At 39.4% G+C, this 24,276-nt stretch overlaps 1 protein-coding gene across 2 annotated transcripts in view; it reads left to right on the forward strand.

Moving 5' to 3' along the window:
- The window catches only part of LOC145284562 (multicopper oxidase 3-like), a 149,252-nt gene that overhangs the window by 84,902 nt on the left and 40,074 nt on the right, over positions 1 to 24,276 (forward strand). The gene's annotated exons all lie outside the window — the stretch shown is intronic.

Below are 24,276 nucleotides of genomic sequence, written 5' to 3' on the forward strand. Positions count from 1 at the left end.
AAATGTCATACTACTCGAATATATTATATAATTTTCGGTTTGGATTACTTTTACGTACGCCAAAGGAAAGATTTTATTTATTTATTTATTGTTATTTATATGGGTAATATACTGTACAAGTACCTTATTTCTCGGTAAGGATACTGTACAAGTACCTTTTTTCTAATGTAAAAATGAAAGAACTCGATACGTTTATGTAATTTTCTGTTGTGTTATATTTTCTGTACGCCAGGAGTAAGAATTTGTTTATTTTGTTATCTGGGTGGTGTAGTGAAGAATCACCTTATTTCTCATATGAAAGTCATACTACTCGAATATTAAACGGGACTTTCAGTTTTAATAACTTTTATGTATGTCATATGTAAGATTTTCTTTGTTTTTTTTTCATGAGTACTATACTACACAAGTACCTTATTACTTTGATAGAATTTCTTGTACGCATAAATAGATTAAAAAGTCATCATTGTATGTGATTTTTGGAATATGACTAGACAAATATACAAACATATATAATATATTAAATTTATAATGATCAGTTAATTAGTATATGAGTGAATCCAATACATACAAATATATAAGTATATACGTATACTAATCATTCATAATGATCGGTTAATTAGTTTAGGACTTAATCCATAGAAATATATAAACATATAAACATAATTATAATGCATAATGATCGGTTAATTAGTTTCGAAATGATTCGAATACATAGAAATATATAAACATATACAAATAATTAAAATTCATAATGATCGGTTAATTAGTTTAGGAGTAGATCCAATATATACAAATATATAAAAATATGCAAATAATTAAAATTAATAATGATCGGTTAATTAGCTTAGGAATGATTTCAGTACATAAAAATATATAAGCATATACACATAATTAAAATTCATAATGATCGATTAATTAGTTTAGGAGTGAATCCAATGCATACAAATATATAAACATATATAGGCCGATTTTTGATGTGAGGAGTGAAGAGGAAATAGGGACCAACTCCCCGGGGAGTAGGGGAGCTGGATAATGACAATTGGTATGAAGGGTTGCCCCTACATTGACCAAGGTATTATATGTAGGGTTGCCTCAACATATGGTCTTTGCTTGCAGTATCTGCCGGAAGATACTACACTTTGATCTTGGCCCGAAAGCTACGAAGGTTGTATTTATTTGCTTCCCCACTGAGCAAATTATGCCGTTTTTCAATATGGAGATGGAGGGAGGGGGAGGGAAAACGGGCCCAGCTCCAGATGGGTGGGAAATGGGAGCTGGATAGTAACAATTGGTATGAAGGGTTGTCCCTACATTGACCAAGGTCTTATATGGGGGTTAGCCTCCAAATATAGTCGTTGATTGCAGTATCTGCCAGAACAAATACACTTTGATCTTGGCCCGAAGGCCACGAAGCTGGTATTTATTTGCTCTCCCACGTCGATTTCTAATGTGAGGAGTGAAGGGGAAATGGGGACCAACTCCCCGGGGAGTAGGGGAGCTGGGTAGTGACAATTGGTATGAAGGGTTTCCCTACATTGACCAAAATCTTATATGTGGGGTTGGTATTTATTTGCTCCCCCACTGAGCAAATTAGGCACAAGGCCGATTTTTAATGTGAGGAGTGAAGGGGAAATGGGGACAGCTCCCCGGATAGTAGGGGAGTTGGATAGTGACAAGGGTTGCCCCTACATTGACCAAGGTCTTATATGTGGGGGCAACCCCACATATGGTCTTTGCTTGCAGTATCTGCCGGAACAGATACTACACTTTGAGATATTAAATCTTTTATTCATGTCAAAAATACAGTCAAAATCAATGATGAACAAAAAACTTAGGCACATGGCCAACTCAAAAGGGGGGATTGTGAGGGTCGTTGGTCATTCTTGTCACTCCAGAACTAAACAAAATCAAAAGTTTCTCCCAGCTAGTATCTTCTTTCACCATAATACCGCATTCACCCTTTTATATTGGGGGACGTCCTACTTAACTCCCAGTTTTTAAAACATTTTTTATTGACTTGTAAAAACAAAAAAGATAACAATAAAATGGTACCATAATTCATTTGTGTCAAGGGCAGGGGAAGAAAAAACAAAAGGTGATTAGTAGGACCCTCCCAACCCCTCTAGTTGATAGACTGCCCGTTCCACTAGGTTTGTAAAAGGAACCTTGCTTCTGTGGGTCAGTCTCTAGGTGGGGATGCCCTCTAGATGGGGGTGAATGGAGAAAAGAAAATTTTGTGGGCAAGGGATGAGGGTTAGTTTGTATTTCTTTATCTCCAAAATGGGTAAAATTTAGAGGAGGGGGTTAAAACAAAAATTGCAGGTAAGAGGGGATGGGGATCTTGGGGGCGTCCTAATCGTGGAGGGATGGAACACACACTCAGCTAGCTGAGAGGCTACTTGTTTAATTTTACTTTACAGAACTGCGCGTTCCACACCTAGGCGGGGAACACGTATTCAAATTTGGCTCCTCTTTGTACACACAGACTTGCCACATGTATCCATCTTCTGTCAAATGCTGTGCGAGGCAGCCTTCTACTATCACATCTGATCTTCACCCGTGGTTGGTGTTTAAAGAAAGCGATCAGATCTTGATCAGAAAAAGACCCCCCCCCCGGAAACCTTGCAGACGCGACGTCCAAATCACCATTCTCGCCACGGCCAGGATCGTAACGTAGACCATTTGTCTTTCCTGGTCCCACGGCGGCCTCACGTTGTCCACAACATTGAATACGGTAATTGGGCAAGGATTTTCAGGATCGATGCGAGCCGTCACTTTGCTGACATACGACCAGTACTGGCGGAGTTTGCAGCAATCGAAGAAAGCATGATCAGTAGTTTCCCACAACGGGGACAATCAGGCGACTCCAAAAACCCGGAACTGCATTGTATATTGTTGAGTGGAAGTGCATTTCGGGCCAATCGCCAGGTCAGAGAGAACTCCGAATTGTTCAGATGACTCGAACCTGGTGCCCAGCTCCACGCGGAGCAGATCTCACTCTGTTGCCAACCCAAACGCGTGCATAGCGTGTTGTCGGCGGCCCCCTTCACTAGATCCCTGTAGAGTTCCCTACGGGTAGCAGTCACAAGGTCACTGAACCTTGGTAGTCGTTTTAGCGCGGCTCGGCACTCTTTCATGTAGGCAGATTCTCCCCACGGCCTGTAACGGCTCTCGATGGAAGGGTTGAGAACGAGGTCGGGGAAGGTGGCAGTAGGGGAAATGGGGACCACCTCCCCGAGGAGTAGGGAAGCTGGATAGTGACAATTGGTATGAAGGGTTTCCCCTACATTGACCAAGGTCTTATATATGGTCTTTGCTTGCAGTATCTGCCGGAACAGATACTACACTTTGATCTTGTTTATATATTTTATTGCTTTTAAAATTTTGTAAATACAATTAAGTAAAAAAAAACAAAAGATTTTCAAACAACAAAATTAGGCACAAGGCCCTACAAGAAATTGGGGAAGGGTTCAGGGTTTTTGTGACTAAAGTGATTAAAAGTAATAAATGTAGACTTTGGAGTCTTACTCTTGACTGGCAACATTTACCAAAATACCTCATTCACTCTATGGATCTTAATCTAACTAATAAATCCCCAGCGTTTAAGAATCAAAACCATATTTACAATTTAAAAACAGTTGTCTGTGTGTTTGTGTATGCATCTTTTTTTTTTTTTATATTAATTTTGTGTGTGTGTGCATGTGTGAAAAAATAAAGTTCAATTCCATTAGAAAATAAAAAGTTTTTAAATTAAGAGAAAGATTGTTCGTGGAGAGGGGAAAAACTAATTAAAAGTGTTCATATCAAAAACAAAAAATAAATCCTACTGGGTTGTTAGTGAGACCCCCCTGTACTAATCTAGGTGACTAGACCCCCCACTGTTTTTCGGGGAGCCGAAAACAAGCAGGGCGATCCCTAATGGGGATTGGGGAAAATATCTTAATGGTAGTGGGAGAAAACAAAGCAACGGGTGGTGGGGGGGTTGGAAGGTGACCTCTGAGTAGGGGAGTGACCGGGGATGTTGAAAAAGCAAGGATGTGGCACAAAGGGGATGGGCAGACTCAGAGGTTCTCTAGTACCAAAAAATAAAATCAGGAACAGGATCTCATTTATACCACCAATCAAGAGTCTTCTTAAGTTTTTCTTAGCTAGAACCTAAGCGGGATGGGTTCTGAAGGCCCCAGCACCACCTGTGCCATGCTTAAGGAGGGAACACGTATTGAAACTTGGCTCCTCGACGGATGCACAAACTAGTGCTGTGCACCCACCTCTTGTCAAATTCCACTCTAGGCAACCTCCTCCAATCGCATCTGATCTTTACTTTAAGCAAATGTTTAAAGTAAACAATCAGATCCCGATCCAGAACAGAAGTCCCTTCGCGGACCAACTTGAGGCACGTGATCCAAATCACCATGCACGCTACTGCCAGGATCGCTAGGAAAACCATTCTTTCCTCCCTGGGGAACGGCGGCTCCATGTCGTACACAAAATAACCTTTGTCGAGATCGAGCGGATATTCGGCATCGATGCGAGCCGTTACCCCCCCAACGTACTCCAATAAGGGCTGGATCCGGCTGCAACTAAAAAACGCGTGCCCGATCGTTTCGGGCTCGCGTTCGTCACAGCGCGGACAGAAGCCCCTCGTATGTTCTTTATACCGGCAGAGTTCGTCGAGAAGGGGCAGCGCGTTACGAACCAGTCGCCAGGTAAGGGAAAATTCCGAGTTGTTCAGAATCTCCCGTCCCGGCGCCCAACTCCAATGAGAACGGACAACCTCCATCGACCATCCCATCCGCCTACAAAGTGGATCCTTTGCAGTCCCCTCCACTAGCTCCCGATAAAGTTTCTTTCTTGGCTGATCAAGGACACTGGTCCCTGGCAAAGCTTTAAGAGCGGTCCAGCATTCAGAGAAGAACTTAGACTCCCCCCTCGGTCTACGACGACCTTCTACCGAAGGGTTGGGTTTGAGATTGGGAAACGAGTTCTCAACCACAGGGACCCAAGGAGCGTCTTCTTCAAGCAAACGACCCAGGAAAGCCAATCTCTTGGCATTTCTATGACACAAGAGACCGGACTCTGGACACAGACCTCTCTGCAGACATAATGCTTACCATCGTTCCACAATAGTGAATCGAGGCGCCCTTGCAAGCGGGTTAGTCATTCTGCAGGGAGAGGAAGTGCAGACAATCGGTAAAGGATGAGCGGAAAGATGTATGTAGCACACGCCTCCGCCCGACCCTTCAAGGACAATTTCCTTTCAATCCAAGTCTTCACCGACGATTTGACCTTGCCATATACTTCCGACCAATTCTTTTCCAGCTGAAGTCCTGGTCCAAACCAGACACTGAGAATACGGACCGGTCCATTGGTCCAGCTGAAAATACCTGGAAGCGAATTTACCCCGGTCCAGACCCTCAACCGCAGGCCGACAGACTTGCTGTGGTTGAAGATGGCCCCTGTGACTTCTTCGTATCGAGCGAGCGCCTCGACCACCGCTTGAACGTCCGTGTGGCAAGACACAAACACGGTGACGTCATCAGCGAACGCGGAAACCCTGGCTCGTGTGCCTCCAGGGAGAGCTATTCCGCGCAGGACTGGTGTAGCCGCCTCGTCCGTTAATTTGCGAAGGAGGGGTTCCAACGCCAGGACGTACAACAGAGGCGACAGCGGACAACCCTGATGCACCGACCGAGAGACAGCGAATGACTCGACAGCTTACCGTTGATCTGCACCGCTACCGTCGGCCTATCATACAGGACAAAGATCCACTTGCCGAAGTCCAGATTAAATCCGGCGGCCTCTAGCACAGCTCCCAAGAACCGATGGTCGACCCTATCGAATGCCTTGGACTGATCTAAACTGATCAGCGCGGTTTCGGCGTCGTCTTTTGTCCCCTCTATGATCGAGCGTATCAAATGCAAATTGTCTTGAGTCGATCTCCCCTTCACAGCATAAGTCTGGTCCAGTTCGATCAAGTCAGTGATGACAACCTGCAAACGATTCGCAAGAATCTTTGCCAAAATCTTAAACTCTGTGTTTAGCAGAGTCAAGGGCCTAAAATCGTCGAAATTTTCCACCCCACCTTTGATCTTGGCCTGAAGGTCACGAAGTGCCCACTGGCCGTGGGCCATGGATCTGAATCGAGTTTCGGTTCTTTTATACCGAAAAACGAAGGCAATATGCGGCGATCCCAAAATGTTGAATATTTAACGTTTCAAAGTCGGGCAAATCAAATAGACGGGGGACCCTCGTTCGTAATTCGTAGATATTATGATTTCGACATGATATAAAAAGTTTTAAAAATGAGCGACGGCCTCGAGAAGCCACCGAAAAAAAATCCTTTTGCGGACATACACAAAAAGCAAACATACATACACACATTTTCGCTTTTATATATAGATTTAAAAATCAAGAATATCGGAATGTAAAAAAAAAAAAAAGAAAAGGAAAGAAATGATGGGGACCGAATCCGCAACACTCATGCTAGTAATCGGTCATGTTCGCCGTTGCACCAAGGAGACAATCGCTTTCAAAACATTGTGAAATATCTTAATAAATACATTTCTCTTTTATTCGATGTAACGCATGCGCATATTGACGCCATTGTACTGCGCTAGTCAAGGTGTTATTGCTTTCAAGTTTTTTGAACCCATTACCAATTATTTTACTCGATTAAATGCCCTAATAAAATTCTGCACCAAAAATGCAATCTTTTGAGCTATTGCACATCGTCTAACGATCATCCGTCTAGGAAGAGATACAAATTGAAAACATACACACAGACATAGTGAGATTTATATATTTGATTAAAAGATTTACAACTGTTTGAGGATAATGACAAAATTGAAGCAGGTCTGTCTAATTATGTAAAATAAAAAGAATTCTTTTATTTAAAATCCAACGTTTTGACGATTTCTAATTATGCAATGACAGACTGGGCAGTTTATTTTTTTTAATTTTTTAAATTATTTTAGTAGATTTTAATCAGCAACCATCTCTTGTTTATGACTGATCTAAAAAACAAAAAACAAAAAAAAAAAACGCATTACACATATGCGACGTATTAAGGAGTCTATATTTTGAAGCGAGCATAGTCACGATGTCAAACTCGCTTACATGCTTAATAAATACTTAAATTAACTTCCATTTAAATGTTCATTGCCGGTAACCGAGGGTAAAGATACTAACGCTCGCAAGCCAGTTAGCTTTGTGGACTGAGTCCGAATCTCCCGACCACTTACTGCACTGATGATTGCGTAAAAAAAAACCCTAGTGTCTGTAAAGATTATTAATATTTATTGAAAATATTATATATATATATATATATATATATATATATATATATGTGCATTTATCTACATATATGTGTGTGTGTGTGTGTGTGCGTGTGTGACATGATTGTATTGTTGTTTCTTAGATGCTAATCCAATGAAACTTCAGTGTTTACAGAATAACGTTTAATAATAGATCCAACTTCCTCATATATGTGTCAACTGATAAAACATGTGTGAGGAAGTTAGATCTTCAAAATGATCGCAACTGAATCATGTATGCATGCGTGTAGCTAAAATATTTTTTATAACTATAACAGAAATTTCTATTCTATATCTATCTATCTATCTATATCTATATATATATATATATATATATATATATGTCTGTCTGTCTGTCTGTCTGTCTCTCTCTCTCTCTCTCTCTCTGTCTCTCTGTATCTCCTACAAATTCGTTTTTCTTTTGTGTGTATTGATATTCATATTAAAAACCCTCTTTTCTATTTATTTATTGTATTTATTTGCTTCCCCACCAAAGCAAATTAGGCACAAGGCCGTTTTTAATGTGGGGTAAAAAACCAGCTCCCCTAAAAGTAGGCAAAAAGGGGGCACTCTGGTTACCAAAAATAATAATTGTCCCAGTATAGAGGGTTTCCCGTCCATTGACTGATACAAATTATCTTAAGTGCAGCATCTGCAGAACAGATACTACACTTTGAGATGATTCCGGCCCGAAGGCCAAGAACAACAGAAAAAAGGCAAGGTATTTATTTGCTCCCCTACTGAGCAAATTAGGCATAAGGCCGATTTTTAAAGTGAGGAGTGAAGGGGAAATGGGGACCAGCTCCCCGGGGAGTAGGGGAGCTGGATAGTGACAATTGGTATGAAGGGTTGCCCCTACATTGACCAAGGTCTTATATGTGGGGGTTGCCCCTACATATGGTCTTTGCTTGTAGTATCTACCGGAACAGATACTACACTTTGACCCCGGCTCGAAGGCCGAGAACAACAGAAAAAAAGGCAAGGTATTTATTTACTCCCCCACTGAGCAAATTAGGCACAAGGCCGATTTTTAAAGTGAGGAGTGAAGGGGAAATGGGGACCAGCTCCCCGGTGATTAAGGGAGCTGGATAGTGACAATTGGTATGAAGGGTGGTATTTATTTGCTCCCCCACCGAACAAATTAGGTAATACAGTACAGGAATCCAATACATACAAATATATAAGTATATACGTATACTAATCATTCATAATGATTGGTTAATTAGTTTAGGAGTGAATCCATAGAAGTATATAAACATATAAACATAATTATAATGCATAATGATCGGTTAATTAGTTTAGGAGTGAATCGAATACATACAAATATATAAACATATACACATAATTAAAATTCATAATGATCGGTTAATTAGTTTAGGAGTAGATCCAATATATACAAATATATAAAAATATGCAAATAATTAAAATTAATAATGATCGGTTAATTAGCTTAGGAATGATTTCAATACATAAAAATATATAAGCATATACACATAATTAAAATTCATAATGATCGATTAATTAGTTTAGGAGTGAATCCAATGCATACAAATATATAAACGTATATAGGTCGATTTTAATGTGAGGAGTGAAGAGGAAATAGGGACCAACTCTCCGGGGAGTAGGGGGGGGGGCTGGATAGTGACAATTGGTATGAAGGGTTGCCCCTACATTGACCAAGGTATTATATGTGGGGTTGCCCCTACATATGGTCTTTGCTTGCAGTATCTGCCGGAATAGATACTACACTTTGCGATATTAAATATTTTATTCACAGGAAAAAAAAATACAATTGGAAAAATGAACAAAAAACTTAGGCACAAGGCCAACTCAAAAAGAAGGGGGGGTGAGGTTGGTTGATCCATCTCGTCTCTGTTGTAAATTTTAAATGATTTTTCTCTCGGCCAGCCTCTTTTATCATGGTTACCCCTTTAAAATTTGTATTTATGTGTGTGTGGTTGGAGGGGGAGGTGCCTACTTAAGCCCAATTTTAAAACATTTTTTATTTATATCAAAAAATACAAAAAAGATAACAATCTGAATAAAATTTCATTTCTGTCGAGGGACTGGGGAAAAAACCCCCCCAAAAAACCCTGGTTAGTAAGGCCTTATCTGAAATGCTAGACCATGAAATGAAAAAAACCCTGGTTAGTAAGACCCTATCTGAAATGCTAGACCATTCGTTTCACTCTGGTTTGTAGAGGGACCAGGGTTTCGCGAGCAGCCTCTAAATGGAGGGGAGAGGGGTTGTGTCCTAAATAGGGGGAAAAAAAGTTGGCGGTGAGGGCGGGGGGTGTTAGTGTTTGATTTAATTTCCTTCAAGCTGGGTTGAATTTCGAGAGGAAGGGTGGGCAAAAGAAAAAATTGTTGTTTTTAGAGGCTGGGAATCTTGGAGGCTTTCTAATAAGGGAAACAAGATTTATTCGGCTGGTTGAGAGGCTGAAGGAAGTAGAATTGGAAAGGGGCAGGGGTCCGACAGAAACCCTAGAACTGAGTGCTTCACACTTAGGTGGGAAACACGTATTCAAATTTGGCCCTTCTTCGTACACACAGACTTGTTAACTGTATCCATCTTCTTTCAAAAGCTACGTGATGCAGCCTTCTTCTGTCGCATCTGATCTTTACCCGTAGTTGGTGTTTAAAGAAAGCGATCAGATCCTGATCAGAAAAAGGCAGCACTTCCCCGGCCATCTTGCAGTCTCGACGTCCAAATCACCATTCTTGACACGGCTAGGATCGCGATGTAGACCATTTGTCTCTCCTGGTGCCATGGCGGCCTCACATTGTCCACTACGTTTGATACAGTAATTGGGCGAGGATGCTCGGGGTCGATGCGAGCCGTCACCTCGCCAACATACGACCAGTACTGGCGGAGTTCGCGGCAATCAAAAAATGCGTGATCAGTTGTTTCTGCGGCTGTCGGCCCACAGCGGGGACAGGCAGGCGACCCCAAAAAACCAGAACTGCATTGTATATTGTTGAGGGGAAGCACATTTCGGGCCAATCGCCAGGTCAGAAAGAACTCTGAATTGTTCAGATGACTCGAACCTGGTGCTCAGCTCCATGCGGAGCGGATCTCACTCTGTTGCCAACCCAAACGCGCACATAGCAAATCGTCGGCGGCCCCCCTCACTAGATCCCTGTGGAGTTCCTTACGGGTGGCAGTCACAAGGTCGCTGGACCTTGGTAGTCATTTTAGTATGGCTCGGCACTCTTTCAGGAAGGCTGAATCTCCCCGCGGCCTGCGACGACTCTCGATAGCGGGGTTGAGAATGAGGTCAGGAAAGGTGGCAGTGATCGCGGGGTGCCACGGTTGATCGTCTTGAAGGTAGTGCCTAAGGAAGGCCAGCCTCTTGGCGTCTCGATGACACCTCAAGTCTGGCATTCCCAAACTTCCCTCACACGGACGTTGAATACAGACCTGTATTCTTACCCAGTGTCTTCCTCTGTCCCAAAGGAGCGAGGACAAGAGTTCGACAAGAGCTGTTAAGTGTTGTGCAGAGGAAGTATGGCCAGTCGGTAAAGGATAAGAGGGAAGATGTATGTGGCGCACGCCTCAGCTCTACCTTTTAAGGAAAGTTTTTTAGGAAGTCACGCGTCGACCGCAGCTGCCACCTTTGACCGTACCTCCAACCAATTCTTATCAAGCTGGAGACTCGGTCCGAACCATACACCGAGGATCCGAACCAGGCCATCCGTCCAGCTGAAGGGTGCCGGGAGGTTTGCGTTGCCACTCCAGGTGCCCAACCGCAGTCCGACTGACTTGCTGCGGTTTATCTTGGCCCCCATGATTCTTTTGTACTGTGCAAGCGCCTCCGACATGATCTCAATATCTCTGAAGCTCGACACAAAGACCGTGACATCATCGGCAAATGTGGATACCTTGGCAGCTGAGCCGCCAGACAGAGCCATTCCGCGCAGGGCCGAATTTGCCTCCCCACATCTCAGCTTGCGGAGCAGAGGCTCCAAGGCCAGGACATAAAGCAGGGACGACAGCGGACAACCCTGACGAACTGACCGAAATATAACAAAGGGTTTTGAGTGCTTTCCGTTGACTTGCATGACAGCCGTGGGCTGTCGATACATCACGGAGATCCACTTGCAGAAGTCCGGTTTAAAACCGGCGGCCTCTAAGACAGATGCCAGGAAACGACTTCCCGCTCCGTCACCCGGTCCTGGTAACCAGCTGCTCTAGTCGCGTCAAGACGAGGAGAGTCGGCCAAATAGTCGCTAAACTGAAGGACCAGAAGATCAGGCTGCTGCGTAAAACGCTCCTCGAAATGTTCTCAAAACCCCTCGCAGATCTCCCGAGTCGATTCAAGGGTGTGTTCATTCGGATGTCTAACTTTTTCAATTTATTTATCCGAGCCATGCCTAGAAATCTCACGACGCGCAACAGCATCAGAGTTCACTGCTTCGTTACTTATCTTTCTAAGCCTAGCTCTGACTACTTGACCTTCGTAGTGCTCGCTAGTCTCACGCAGAAGATCCTACCTAGCTAGTTCTTGACTAACCCTATTACCCTCCCCTGTAGTCCGGGCTAGTTTCTGCTCTAGCTGCTTCTCTGTCTTGGCCTTATCTAGTGTGAGGCGCTGGGCATACTTGACGGAGAAGCTTCTAATGTTGGCTTTTAGACCTAACCACCACTTACTCCCAGTAACCGCCCCCACTAGAGCCTTTTTAATTAATTCTTCTAACTGGTCTCGGAAGTCTTGTATCTCCAGAAGGGAGGTGTTTAACTTCAAGTACCCCACTCACTTAGGCCTATTTCCTAGCTTCAGCCAGACCATAACTAGTTTATGGTCTGACTGACCTAACCAAATGAACGTGGGGCAAGATAGGAAATCTATTTCGCCTCTTCTAACTAGTATCCTGTCCAAATAGGTATTTAGATAGGAAGGAACGCTATTGGTCCACGTCCACATCTCCCACCCTGGATGCTTGACCCGAAACCTGTCGACCAGATCGCATCTAGCCATCAGGTCAGCCAGGCTGGGCTCACATCTTTCCAACCCTCTAGCTTCGCCTCCTACTTTATCTAAATCTGGGTCTAAGATGGCATTCCAATCCCCCATTAGCACTACCCACTTTCAACAATCTACAAACGCGTCAAGCTGACAGAAGAATGAGACCCTCTCATGAGCGGTGCTGGGCACATGAACCGCAACTATACCGAAACACAGAATCTTTTATGGCAACATCAGCCACGACCAGCCTGCCCACCGTATCTCTATGAACAACATCGACCGTCACGGACAGAGTTCGCTTCACTAGCAAGGAGACTCCCCTTCCCCACGGGTTGGCATATGCTGAGAAAACTTCAAAATCCCGGTTCAGCAACTGACAGTCCACAGAAGAAACAAAATGCGTCTCCTGGATTGCAGCAACATCCACTCCCAGGGACAAGAGGTCGTGCCAGAGGCGAGCCGCCCGGCCCGGTGATCTCAAGCCCCTTGCATTCAAACTGGCCAAATTTAAAGACATGGTACCTACCTTTAGGGTGTGTTGCACTTGGCTCCAAAGTCGGTCAGCGTAAGAATGCTGACATTGTACGCAATGCTCAAGGAGGTCAGGTTTTTCAGGTCCTGGCCTTCTCTCACAATGCCACCAACGTCTAGGGGAAAGGTAAATTTTAGGGCCCTGTAGAGAGACGGATGGAACCACACTGGGACCCTTCCCTTGCATTCTTTTGACAGTTCGTCAAGGGAAGAGTCGCTTTTTTTAAACAGTTCCATTTCCGGAGAGGCCCCTTCCGCTGCCTCCAGAAGTGACTACAAGTTGCTCTTGCAAGCCTCTGGAGTTCTAACGAAAGTTATTAGGAGCGGGGCATCCGGGAAATTTGAGGGGATGTTAGCATCTTTCCCCTCTATCTGTTGGCAATCCAGTAGTGGCTTTAAAGTCTTCCTCTGACGATGTGAGAGGGCCGTTGCCACCGTCAGAGCAAGAGGTGCCACTGAGTGTGGTTCACCTGAAACGTTCCTCGTTCCCTCGTCCGCCATTACCTGTACTCCCTGGGTCGGGGAGTTGCCCTTTTGGGGAACTGCTTGTGAGTTATCTCCCTTCTGGTGGGCGTCTTTCAGTTTATTATCTGGGCGGTATGCCCCGTTGCTTTTTGCTCCCCCTGTTGGGGATTCGTCCTCTTGGGGAGCAATTCTTTCTGTGGTAGCCCCCTGGCTGGGGGTGTCTGTATTGGTGGCCCCCGGGCTGAGGATATCCGTTTTTTACAAAAAGCTCTCTTCCCTGTATTAAAACTCGCCAAAATGAGTGACGTGGAGTCGGCGTCCAAAGTGGGGAGCCGACTTTGGCGCCAAAGGCGGCAAGAGGGGAGATAGAACTGAGAGAGGGAGTGGGAAGTTAGTGGAGGGAAGAGAGAAAGTGTTTCCGACCCTCCCTCGCGGGAAGGTCGTAAATTATCAGCTCGGATCCCCCGTGAGGGGGGAGAGCAAAGAAAGACAGACCAAGTGGGGGTGCGGACAGAACGCTACCCAACAAGCTCGTCAGGTGTTCCGGGCACGAGAATGTCTCGCCAGAACAGCACTACCTAGCGCGGTGTATGTATCAGAGAGCCCGAAGTCCAAGAATAACAGAAAAAAAAGGCAAGCCTCTTTTCTAATTATTTTCAAAGAAAATATAATTTTCTCATATATGGGTTCTGGAATTGCATTCACTAGCAAAAGATCTAGCTAATTTGCATATTCTTTTAAACATTCATTTTAATTAATTCCCTATTAGTTTTTTCGGTTTTCTTATGAGATAATCATCTTTAGTTTACTATTACGTGTAATTATATTCATGCAGATATTCTACATGATTTATGCTTGCATAATATTTGCGTAAAAAGTTTACAGTAAACACAAAATTGTTTCCATATATATTTATGTATACGTATGTACTTTTGTCTATCTATATATCTATAAAAATGAACGTGTCTGTGTGTGTCTGTGTGTCTGTGTGTGTACATTTCCCTACGCAATAACTCTCTCAATTTTCAGTCTACAGACTTGAAATTTGATATGCAGGGTACTGATGTTTGGGAACATTTTTATGATCGGTTTTCGGCCAGAAATTTGTCGGTTAAGATGTCAAAGTTCAACGATTTGACCTTTGAGAACTCCGACAATTTTGGGGTTTAAACACTTGAAATTTCAGATATATATTCCTTGGACATGGATCTAACTTAATAACTTGATTTGAGCCCAAAACAATAAATGCAAAGGGGTCATAACCTCTGCGGTCTCAACCAAATTACCCAGACAATTTCTTGTCTACACATTTGAAATTTGACATAACCAGGACCAATTCTACATTGTCCTACGATACTGTGATTACACCCAGCGTAACTGGTTATTATAACGGCTTTTGTAGGATTTTGACTATGCTGAATAAGAAAATCTCATTTAAATTTTACAGAGACAAGTGGTTTTCGAGATATAAAGAGCTGTAAAATTTACATGAGATTTTCTTATTCAGCATAGTCAAAAAACCTACAATAGTCGTCATTCCGAAAAAAAATGTGTAGGTGGACCTAATGTAAAATTTGACTCATTTTTTTAAATAAAAAATACAGCGTTTGCCAAATTACTTTTTTAAAGGCTTATCCTACAAAATTGTTACATTCTTTTCTTATCAAAATATTGTGTATCCACAAGTATTGGGAACATAAATATATGAACCATACACGTGGCCGGGTACAGGTAGTATATATATATATATATATATATATATATATATATATATATATATATATATATATATATATATATATATATATATATATATATGCCCCGGAAAGGAGTTAATTCAAGAGATTCCATGACTTTGACTTTGACATATAGATGTTTGAGGTCCAGGTTTTGGACCTGTTCATCATTCCAAGGGAAAAATTTCCTAAACAACTTTATGGCATGCGTGGCACAGAAACCCAGGAATTTGCCCTTCCATTTAGGAGGATGGACAATATAAACTCGGCAGCAATCTCCATTGGGCGTCAAGTCTGTTTTTGAATACGTTTACCGTTTATGCTTGTACAACTGCATCTGGGAGATCAATCCATGTCTTGACAACCCTCTGTGAGAAGGTCCCTTTGCTGACATCTAGCCTACAGTGTTGTTTTTACGATTTTGAGGCTGTTCCCCTTGGTTGCGCTGTTTTTGGCGATCTGAAAAGACAGCTTTCTTGTATCATAGATCCCATGGATGTACTTGTAGAGATCGATCATGTCACAACGATTTCTCCGATGCTCAAGAGTGGGCAGTCTCAGGGTTCTCAATCTTTCAGAATATGGCTTGTCCTTCAGTGATGCCAGCAGCTTGGTTGCTTGTCGCTGTACATCTTTCAGATCACTGCATAAGGTCTTATGGTGTGGCTGCCAGACAGAGTGGCCATACTCCAAGATAGGACGCACAAGGCTCTTGTAGAGTTGCACAAAGACTGTATTCGAGGGGAAGTCAAATGTGCGGCGAATGATCCCGACAATTTTATTTGCTTTTGCGATGGATTTAGCTACATGTCCCTTGGAACTCTATTTGTTGTCGATGTAGACGCCTAGGTCTTTCTCGTGATCATGCTCTTCCAGTGTTATCACTCCAAGCGAGTTGTCTTTCAATGTGTATTTAGCCTCTGATCTCATGCTCCCTAGTTTAAGGATGCTGCATTTCTGTGGGTGAAAGCGGAGCAAACAGTCCTGTGACCAGTTCTCAAGTTGTCTAGGTCAGCCTGTAGGCTGCCTGTGGCTCCTGGGATCTGTCATCTGTAAACAGCTTCATTTTATTTTGGCAGCGTTTGGGTAGGTCGTTTATGTAGATGACGAATAACATTGGGCCAATAACACTTCCCTGTAGTATCCCGCTCATTGCTGGTGCTGATCTTGATTTTGCTCCGTTTACTACTACACACTGTTGCCTAGAATTTAGCAACGAAAGTATATCCCGAAAGTGTAATATTTAACTTGTTAAGAATATGTAGCTAATAAGAGCTTTATTGTTTTAGCACGGTCCGTAAACTGAAGAAGTGCTGTTTACGCATATATACTTACATATTAAAGTAGAGAGGGGCGTTTGTATATGTATATTTTTATTTTTACGAAATTACATTTGGTATTTCTGCGTGTAGCGTGCTAAAAAATAACGCTATAATTTAGAAAACCATTTTTAACATTTTAACTATCGTGTATCGTCACATGACAATATCAGAAATAAAAGATAACGTAAAAATTTCATTTAAGTTGAAAATCCTATACAAAAAATAACACATTCCGTAAACTGTCGAAGTAGTGAGGTATACTGGTATATTTATCGATAAAGTGTGGAGGGGGCGTTTTTTATTATTTGTTATTACTTTTCTAGTTATTATTAGGTGAAAGCACAGAATAGTTAACAGGTTGATAATGACTTTCTAAGTAATTATGCTATTATTTCAGTACGGTCCGTAATTTACAGAAGTAGACTGTAACTAAAATATCACTGTAGTCTTTTTTTTATGAAATCGGTAGATCAGTTATCGAATAAAGAAAACAATGTTTATTTTAGACAGAAGGTAGTTATTTACGTGTATTTTTCTAAATAGCTCGTAAATGTTTCTAAGAATTCGCGAAGAAAATTCGTGACAGTATTCGATAGTTTAAATGTCTTTATATACCGGTTATAAATATAGGTACATGCGAAATAAATAGCTGATGCTCAAAGTGTATAAACATTTTGACCTTTCCGTTTACTTGAAAATTCTACCAAAAAATCAGGAAATCGATTAATTTTAATAACATTTTCAGTATTTATCGAATATAATGAACCCATTATTTTTATTTGAATCGCAGTGACGCAGTGGAACTATATTACTTTGTTTAAACAAAAATACCTTAACTAAAGTTATGGTGTTCAGTAGTAAAGAAATGTGTAAATTTATTTTTGATTTTTTTATAAAAATTAAGCATCGTAAATTGTAACAATAAAAAAAAAAAACGAAAAATTCCTTTTTTTCAAGAACATTACGAAAAAAGCCTCTAAATCTGTATTAATGAATTCGATATAACTCGAAGAAATGTTAATTTTTCTAACTACCGATATTAATTCAATAGAATTAAGCATTGTTTATTTAATATTGTCATGTTTTGTTTATTTAATATTATTGCACAAAAAATATAATTTCCAAAAATGTTGCTACTTTTTGTTTCGCTGCATGTTTCACGTGAATTTTATATGCAAGATTCTAATATTTTCCTTGCTTGAATGACAATGAAACTTTCGGCGTAACATAATTTTTATATAATCTTGAAAAATCAATTAAAAATTAATTTAAAAGCAGGGACACATATAAATAATTTTAAAATGGTAAAAATTATACAAACGTTTACAACAGAAATATACGAATGCACGGCTGGGGAGAGAAAAGAAAACTAGCACTCCCTCTAACAACCTGACGTCATTTTCAGATAGCCTTTTGACTTTCTGACATTTTGGGCTTCCATAGAATCAACACTTAGACGACTTCCGTCTGTTTTTGCTTAAACTAAGCTAGTATCTCTCGCTTTTGGGTGCTAATTAAGCTGTTTTTGTACCAATAAAGTGTTATTTATTTATCTATTTCAACATCTTAAGACTTTACTAATTATCTTTGAAACAGACTCAGAAAACTAATATTTATCTTTTGGAGGATTTTTACAATGAATTTATTTAACTTAACTGAATTTGTCAGCTTCGGAATGTCGCTGTGAAAACATTTTTCATTGTAACTTTTTTTCCCGCGTCAAAATTCGAAAATATATTCAAATTTACACCAGCTATGAACAAATAGTTCCACTGCTTTGTGGGTACGTTGGTAAAGAAAAAAAAGTCCGCTTTGGAGTTTCAATACGTGGATGGTGAAGTTCTGCAATACTTTTCTGGCAACTACTGCAGCTGCGCTTGCTCCGACCTTATTAGTCTGCTTTTCCGTCAAACTTTGTTTGCAACGCCGAGAGGGGACCCTGGTAACTCGGCAAACCTTGGTCTTCTCATCTCACGCCCAGACCTGCATCCGGGGGACCAGCTTCGAACTGTATAACCATACCAGATGCTGCAGTGCATTAGACTAGATGCAGAACGCCATTGTCTTATTAGACAGAAAGGTGCCATCACATAAGAATGTGAATAGATATTTTTTAATTAATTTTGGAGTAAAAATAGAAGTATTTTAGATTAAGAAATTATGTTTCATAAAGGAAAGTTTTGTCTTTAATGGATTAAAATAAGACACCATGTTTATTTGGTGTTTGTAAAATGTATTTATATTTCTCAAATATAACGTTAGCTAGCCAATCAGAACAACGTAAAGTTAGTGTGGAACCTAGAGAAAGCGGTTCGTATTTCATGTGGGAAGTAGCATTTGGTGCAAGATACGTAATAATAAGTAGCATTTGGTGCAAGGTACGTAATAATAAAATAAAACAATGAGGATCTGAGGTAACTGAAGAAGGGGAAGTCCCGGTGATTGACAGGAGTGATAATTAATATACATATATGATATTGAATGTGCTTCACACCATTATCCAGACGTTAATCCAAATCCAGATTTTTATCCGTTGCATTATCTAAGAAAAATTGTCTATCAAAAAATATCCAGATTATTCCCGAACTAAAAAAGACAAACATAAGTCAAACAAGTCGTATACGGATGTATTTTTAACGCAACGGATTTGGAGCATATAATTAGATGGTAGTAAAACTAATGCTGTTGGATATTCGTGACTAAAACTTGATGGATAAGTCAAGTATTTTCATATTTCGGAATATTTTAGATAACGATTGATAATTTGTATTATTTGTACTACTTTTATTTCATTCGAAATTTGGTAGAACTTCTCGAGTTGAACATAACGATTCCCGAGTCAGGTTTCGTCTGGAGGTGGTCAGTTTTTCAGTGTTGTCATGTATTACGAGGGTCATTGCAAAATTAATGCCCCCTATGAGTTGTAGAACTACTAAGACGAAAGTAGTACCATTAAAACGAGCAACCTTTTGGGCTTCAGAATTTATTTTTCTACATTGTCACCATCGTTCTCAATGCACTTTTGCCAGCAATGGGGTAGTAATAGAAGTAGGTTTCGATTTCAGACAGACAAATACGAAATCGATTTCCGAGTTCGACAAGATACATCCGAAGAAGGTCGGAGGTTGAAACGCATACAACGATATTAAACAAGCTGTGGGGAACGATAAGAGCTGAAACGCGCTTCTAGATATTAAATAGGCACAATAATAAGAATTTCTCCTCGCTTTATGTAACAACTTTTTCAATAAATTTATAAGATAGAATAATTTAGATTAAAAAAATTGTATAACGATGATAATTATTTCGCAGTATATATTTACTTAGTCGCCATGGGAAATGCCTAAGCGATGCATGCTGAAGGTACAAAATTTATCGGTTGACTAGAATTTTAACTCAGTGTATCGATTAACAGGTTTTTCTTGTTGTTTATGTTCCTTTCGGTTACCATGTGAGAATTGAATGCGATCGGTTTAAATAACTTGGTTGTTATTATGAAAACGTCGTGATTTACCTGAATTGAATAAATCAGGCATCTATTGGGCGCTTTCAAAAACTAAATACTCAAAGGTACTCATAAAAACAAACTTCCCTAATACAAATGTGGGAAACCGTTATTGGATTTTTTAACAGCCGCACGATTATAGACATATAAAGATCTCTACGTAGCCACACACCCCTGGGTAAAGAACATGGGCATAGCAAACCTAAAACGGCCATATGATAATTATTCAAATCACAGAGAAAGTTAAAAACTGCACTTCATGTGTGTGTATATATATATATATATATATATATATATATATATATATATATATATATATATATATGCATGCTTCCTTCAGTTTTCACAGACTATGGATACATACGGTAATGGTGCTTGCGCGTGGCAAGAGTTCCACAATCTCCTACAACACCTCTCCTGAGTCGATATTGTAGAAGACCAGTGGCAAGTGGAGGTTCAGAACGACTGGAAACAATATTGAGATAAGCAGAAAGCACACACAGCGCCTAGAATTTCCAAATGGTCACCCATCTGGTACTAGCCAAGCTCAACGTTGTTTAACTTCGGTGATCTGACGAGAACCGGTGTATATATATATATATATATATATATATATATATATATATATATATATATATATATATATATATATATATATATATATATATATATATATATATCCACCGACACGTTTTTCGTCGTTTACGACTCACCAGAGTGGCTGAATCTAGTCTATATAATATATCCGCAAGGACTCGTGGCGCAGTAGTTAAAGTACTTGGAAAAATCAAGGGTAAATGTTATAGTCTCCTGAAGATTGAAGGTTCAATCCTCAGTGTGGTCGACAATCATAAGAACAATTGTAGTAAAGCCAAGACTACTACTACTACTACTATTACTACTACACAGTTTTTAAATGTCCAGGTTTTTATCATATCATGCATTTGAGATGATTTTTAGATCATTTAGTGTGGTATCTGTCCGCAAAGGAAAATCAGAGAGCGAGTGGTTTGCTAGGTCCAACGTACAGTTTGAGGCAAACCGACTAGCAAGCATGTTAGCCTTCTTATTTGCCGTGCAAACAACCTGATGATTATTGGAAAGTGGGGGAATTGTTGATTCCCATTATTTACTAAACTGTTGTACATTTTCTAAGAAATCATGGTTTCCTCATTTCTGCGTTTCAATGCGTTTTCTGGTGGTTTCGGTGTACTCTCTCTTAGCCGTCGCAATTTCTTTCTTACAATTACTTCTAGCTTTTATAAACTTTTGTCTCTTTGTATTGGACTTATGTCGGATAAATCTGCAGTATGCATGCTGCCTTTGAGCAATGGTAGCTGCACAATTTGAAGTAAACCACCGAGGAGAGTAGGATTTGCTATAGAGTGGGGTGAGGAGACAACGAATGAAACATAAATGGAATTTTAAAGAACCCTGTACAATGCTGGGTTATTTAAAAATTTAGATAAAACTACTTTTATTATAAATTTCGTGCGTAGTTTTGGTATTTTTTAGAAGGAAATCTTCATATTGTTTACATGTACACACACACACTATATATATATATATATATATATATATATATATTAAAATATTGACTTTATTGTTGTTCCTTCTTGTGAAACGGATTTTTATTTTAATTCTAATTTGAATTTTAAATTATCAATCACATTACTGAATATATATATATATATATATATATATATATATATATATATATATATATATATAGAAATATATTGTTCGTGTATATATATATATACATATGTATATAGATTGCGTATATATATATATGTATATATATATATATATATATATATATATATATATATATATATATATATATATATATATATATATATAAACTAAACATATATAAGCTAAACATCTATTTAAAACTTTTCACAAAAGGATTGGTTTCTTTCAAAAGAGTTGTCAATCAACAACACCTACAAATATACCCGCGCGGCTCAATATAATGCAAACAGTCAAATTCGTCAACCGAAACTCAATTTTATCGTTAACAGGCCGTCTGGCGTTGACTGATCGTAAAATGTGTTTCAATATATTTTAATTTATGTAGATTTCCTATTTATTATCATAATGCCAGATGAAAACCAATTAAAAAGTTTTCTACGTGCGTGAATACCTTCTCACACACATATTCTCAAATATATATATATATATATATATATATATATATATATATATGTATATATATATGTGTGTGTGTCTGTGTGTGTCTGTGTGTGTCTGTGTGTGTGTGTGTGTGATTAGTTTTTTTGGAAAAAGAAATCCAGCAGAGTGCTCAATTAAGCGGAAAATCCGAAATATAAAAGCGTCTTTATATTTTGTGTGTACAGAAAGTTATTAGATGAGACAAGTCATTAGTACCGTCGGTTTCAAACCCGATATCCTTATCAAGCTCTCTTCAGCCAATATTCGTCTCTTTTTCTTTTTTTCTTTTTTTTTTCAAAAAATAAAAGGATCTGCCTTGCTTGCATGATGGTTTCCTTATCCAGGTCGGTTATCTTTTTATATTTTGGTGCAAAGATCAATGATTTTTCTAGAATTTCCTTAGCGATAGAGGGGTAAAAGTCGATGATATCCAGTTGTGTGAATTTACATTTGTGTGGTTAAGTTATGCTTGTAAACGAGTCCAGTACCGCGCTTGTGTCTACCCGCAAATAAGGATTTGATTTTCTTTATATCTCTTTTACTGTTTCTCTAATTATAGACTTGTTAGCTAGACCGATCTCGCTTTTAGCCGAGTTTATTAGCTTGTAGGTTGGCTTATTAAAATTTTTCTTTGTGGTCTTTTAAAGTTATAAACACATTTTCTTTGCTAACCTATTTACTCTGTATTCTATACCTAATTTTGTGGCTACTTCTGTAGCCTCTTGGTTAATAGATTTATAAGTACCTTTTTCTGCTAATTGGTATTTTTCCGTAATAGAGTTTGGTATAAGTTGTTTTTTCTTTTCCTTTTCCATTTTGGTCCTGTATATGACCTTAAACTATATCCAGTGGTGAGGCCCCAGCTAGCGGGCTTTGGGGAGTGTAGAGCCACCCTTTAAGTACCATTGCTCCCAGGTCCACTCTGACCCGGAGTGGTAGTACCTGTTAGGGTCCCAACTATGGGTGGAATAGAAACCGACTTGAAAACAACAAATATATTCTATTAAAAAAATTTTCTTCAAAATCTTTGCATTCGGCATTAAATAACCTGAAAAGGGTTGATATGCCGTAAAACAAAAACAACCAACCAACCAACCAACCTTTTCCATTTTATATAAATTTTTCGTTTTATCTGAGAAAACAATTGTATCATTTTCTCTTTTTATTTTTTTTTTTATATCAGCTGCTATTGTTTTTTGAAATTCATTTGATCTATGTTTAAATTCAAGCTTAGGGATAATGTCTAATAAATCTTTTTCGAAATTTTCTCATTCTCACACTTTATCCGGGTATTTTATCGATTTTAATCCGAAATTGTTTTTTACATTCTCTTGGACGTTTGCTTCGTTTATAACTTTCCTTCTCATCCTCTTGATTACATCTTCAATTTTCGTTAGTAGGATTCTTGTATATAGCTGGTTACTTGGTGTTGGTATATTTTTAGTGGCGAAATTTAAGGTATATTTTTCCATCTCTGGTTATTTTAAAGAAGGCTTTGCTTCCTGTTTTGTGGTGTTTTTTCAACCACGTAAATTCCTGGTGGGGGTGATTATGATTGGATTTTTTTTTTTTTTTTGAAAAAGAAATCCAGCAGAGTGCTCAATTAAGCGGAAAATCCGAAATATAAGAGCGTATTTATATTTTGTGTACAGAAAGTTGTTAGATGAGACAAGTCATTGGTACCGTCGGTTTCAAGCCCAATAATTAGGACCGTTTTAGATATCCTTATCAAACTCTCTTCAGCCAATATTCGACGAATATAGACAAATATTGGCTGAAGAGAACTTGATAAGGATATCTTAAACGGTCCTAATTATCGGGCTTGAAACCGACGGTACCAATGACTTGTCTCATCTAATAACTTTCTGCACACACAACATATATATATATGTGTGTGTGTGTGCTTTTTATTTATTTTTGTTTTGCGATACGTGAATGAATTCAATTATTCATATGAAAGTGCATTTTTACCTAAATGCGAGTTGGAAATAATTTTCCCTTTTTACCAAATTGATACCCCCAAATGTGGAGCGGTATATATATATATATATATATATATATATATATATATATATATATATATATATATATTGTTTTTAAAATATAATTTTCCACAAACACGTGTTTCGTCGATTCAATCTCGCTAGTTTCAGTCACTCTGATGAGTCGTAGAGAATCATCTCACTATCGATCGAAGAAACCAGACAGACACCATTCCCACTGATAAAGTCAAACCAGCTTTTCTGGAAAAATCGCAAT

Source organism: Euprymna scolopes, chromosome 9 (assembly GCF_053919585.1).
Source record: "Euprymna scolopes isolate OS-2025 chromosome 9, ASM5391958v1, whole genome shotgun sequence".
NCBI lineage: Eukaryota > Metazoa > Mollusca > Cephalopoda > Sepiida > Sepiolidae > Euprymna > Euprymna scolopes.